Genomic DNA, 4,090 nt, shown 5'->3' with positions numbered 1-4,090 from the left:
AACAAATAAGCCCTCGGTCACAAATATTAATTCAAAATTGACCAGGTTTCGACGCTACTATGAGCGTCGTCTTCAGAATTAGACTAACTGTTCTAAAACATATTAGGTATATAATACATTAATAAAATTAATGCGTCGAAACCTGGTCAATTTTGACTTAATATTTGTGACCGAGGGCTTATTTGTTCTAATATTATCATTTATCTCGTTGAACTGCTTTCTCTCTTTTCGTGTAATTTTTAGCGCTCTATATACCATTTTTTCTTCCTTCTTCTTTTCTTATCATTGCAGCAAAATGGAGCACTTATCATCGCAGCAGTGTCTTGAACTAAATACTGCACTATATTATTGCACTGTGTTATTTTGCCAATCGAGAAAGATTTTCAGTAATGTCGCACAGTATTATTGTACAGTAATATTGATCATCTACTCTTTACACTATTGACTATACAACGTCTGTAGCAATCCTTGAACCACTATGATAATGTCCTAGTATGTAAGAACATCGTTTTAACTTATAGTGCGATCATAGTGGTGCATATTTAGAGCAACTGGCTAAAGATCGATACAGTGACGTTTAGACATATTGAACAGTGAAGCAACAAAATTATATGTGTTTAGAGTGCAGGGTGTTGTGCGACTCAAGTTGTTTACCACATAAGTTTCGTTTACATGTTATGTAGACATGAAGGACGCACTCAGAGCGGTAGAACGTGGACAATGGGGAAACTATTGATGCAGCAAGACGTTGGCTGAGACGTCGACCAGTAGCAGTGGTAGCATGCGGGCGTACAGTCCCTCCCAGTAACGTTGCGTCAGGCCATCGCAGTGAACGGAGATTATGCTGAAAAATGGGGTTTTGTACCAAAAAAGAGTGAGAAATAATATGGCGTATTGGATTCCTGACGAAAACCAACCTCGTTTCAGAAAAAAATGTGTTGCATTACTTATTGAACGCCCCTCGTATTGAACATCTGTCCAGCTCGCCTTCGTCGGAAGGCGGCTGTCTACAACCTTTGTCAGCAAATTTCTAAAAAGAATCTGTTTCACGAAGAATTTACTTTCGCTGCCTAGGACACACCTCCAATCCACAAGACCAGCTTATGAAGAAGGAGCCCCAATGCTTTTCCCTGCGTTCAGTCGGGATGCTAACTGGAAACGTGAGTGGCAAGCTATGAAAACCCAGGACCACGAACTTATTGACAACACAAATGTTTCATTATCCTAGTGAGGTTTGGGTTCAGCTTGACAGTTTCCGGGCTGTGGAAGGTATGTGCAAATACAGTATGCACAAGGGGGCTTTTGCATCGACTGCGGTGATGTTCATACAATGAGTCGCACTGTAAATGAGTGCTCCGAAAGACGTTTTTCTGGTGGACCAACGGTGAACATGAAGCATCCAACGAGGCGCTCCACTGGTTTGAATCTTCCGACATTCGTGTATAGTCTAGGATGTTTAATGTTTATTTAACGTAAGTAATTACATCTATGTACTTTTTATCGTTAAAGCTGATGCATACGATAACGATAATAACTAAGAGTACAGATACCGATTGTCAGTTGTACAGTATATGTGGATGCTGGTGGATCTGTGGTGACAGCAAGTATTTATACTTATGGTGCCAAGTGATTAATATTTGTGCAGTAGACAATTAAAATGGAAGCTGCAGGAGGGATACTAACCACAATGCTGTCCATAATGCCATAAACCAGTACCCAGCAACACGTAGCTGTAGAGGTGTAAACACAGCTAAGAGAGGTCACTGCGCTGGGGAAGTAGGATTAGCCGGCCGTTGTGACAGAGCGGTTCTATGCGCTTCAGTCCGGAACCGCGCTGCTGCTCGTCATTGTTTTCTCCATATACCTCTCCTCACCCATTCTTCGGAAAACATCATTCCTTATAAGTTCACCTAATTTTCAACATCCTTCTGTAACACCACTTCTAATGCGCTACGATTTCCTTCTTTTTGGGTTTATCTACAGCCCATGATTCACGTCCTTACAATGCTGTGCCCAAAATTTACATTTTCAGAAACTTCTTCCTCAAATTAAGGCCTATATTTGATACTAGTAGACTTTTACTAACCAATAATGCCCTCTACGCCTGTACTAGTCTACATTTCATGACCTCCTTGTTAGGTCCGTCACGGGTTTTTTGCTATCAAAGAAACAAAATTCCTTAACTTGGTCAACTCTGTGATCATCAGTTTTTATAAGTTTATCGTTACTGTCATTTCTGCTACTCCTGGTTACTTTCGTTGTTCGTAGGTTAACTCTCAATCCGTATTCTGTTCTCAGTAGATAGGCTGTTTATTCCATTCAGTAGGTCCTGCAATTCTTCTCCAGTTTCACTGAGAATAGCAATGTCATCTCCGAATCTTATTACTGCTATTCTTCCAATCTAAGTTTTAAACATATTTTTAAACCTTTATTTTCTAAATCGTGGCTTCATCGATGAGCAGATTGAACAGTAGGGGCGAAAGACTGCACCGCTGACTTATATCTTTTTTCATCCGAGTGTTTCGTTCTTGGTATTCCTTTGGTAATGTTCCCTCTTGGTTCTTGTACATATTATATATTACGCGTCTTTTCCTCTATCTTACTTTTATTTTCCTCAGAACTTAGAACATGTTACACCATTTTAAATTGTCGAACACTTTTCTATGTCGACAGATCCTATGAACGTATGAATACGTGTTGATTTTTTTTTTAAATGTCGCTTTCATTATCAAGCGCAACAAGCGAGCGAATTGGCGCAGTGGTTAGCGCACTGGACACGCATTCTGTAGGAAGACGGTTCAAACCCGCGTCGGGCCATACTGATTTAGGTTTTCCGTGATTTCCCTAAATTGCTTCAGGCGAATGGCGGGATGGTCCGTCAGAAAAGGCACGGTCGATTTCCTTCCCCATCCTTCTCTTATCCGATGGAACCGCTGACCTCTCTGATATTTAGGTGAAAGTTGGTGCTTCAACCGCGGCTACATACTGTAGTTGGCACTGCACACAAATATTATTCTTCAAAAATATCTTTGCAGTTAATCCAAAGAATCTCTCTGATATCTGTGAGATAAGAATCTGCGAAGTTCCTGCGTTGCAACAATTGGTTTTAAATAAGTCATGTTTTGCGGTCTTGCTCTAATAGCTTTGAAATATTAATGGGTTTATTGTCTCTAACTAGGGGACTGTACCGTATGTGTAGGCCTCGATCAAATTTTGTTCCGTAATGGCTAACGTCACTCAAGAGACGTGCATATATACAAGCTGTTACGTAAAAAATCTCGATAGTTTGTGGTAGCGACCCCGCAGCGTAGCTACAGTACCGACGTCGTGTAGTTTGACTGTCAAGCGTAGTACAGTAAGGACATAGGAGATGCTACAACGCATTAAAAGAGCTCTTGCGATTTCGTTTCCTCTCCATTTATAGGTTGCCCCTGAGGAAGCAGAGTGTCTTTATAAACGTATATTGAGCTGCATGAGCATCTTTAGAGTAATTTTCGTTTCATGGTCTAAAGATTTTGATATGAATTAGTTCTCAAAAGTGAGATTTATGTACGACTTTTGTTTAATTCCTTAACACTGTCGTCACAGCTGGTCGGTATATTGCTTAGAATACTGACCATCTTACCAACCGTGTTGCTGAGAGCGCATCAGGGCATATACCTGTCGATACTTTCTTGGTATGGCATCTTGATTGTAGTAACATACGATCGAAGGAACTCACATTTAGCAATAAGAGTTGCCCAGAATGTCACGGAGAATATTTAAACTTTCCAATATCGATGGAACTGTAGGAGTGCATTTGTCTGATAAATTAAGAGCAAGAATGAATTTGCCTCAGGCTGCAATTAAATGGTATTCACTATTATTTTAACATGATAGATTTTCAGGGCTTCTAGCCTCGTCTTCATATTTGCCTGTGATCGGTTCCATATGCTGGCGAGGTCTAAATATATCTTAACTTTTCGTCGTTGAAGGAAACATGGGAACTCTCCGTCCATTGGAAATAAATACAATTTCAGCAATATTGTTTCTTCTGTGGCCAAATGCTGATCTTCGTAGATCATTAGGGACCAAGTAAAAGAAGAAGATG

Source organism: Schistocerca americana, chromosome 1, assembly GCF_021461395.2.
Source record: "Schistocerca americana isolate TAMUIC-IGC-003095 chromosome 1, iqSchAmer2.1, whole genome shotgun sequence".
Lineage (NCBI taxonomy): Eukaryota > Metazoa > Arthropoda > Insecta > Orthoptera > Acrididae > Schistocerca > Schistocerca americana.
The sequence above is the reverse complement of the archived record's forward strand: the minus strand, read 5'-3'. Positions refer to the sequence as shown.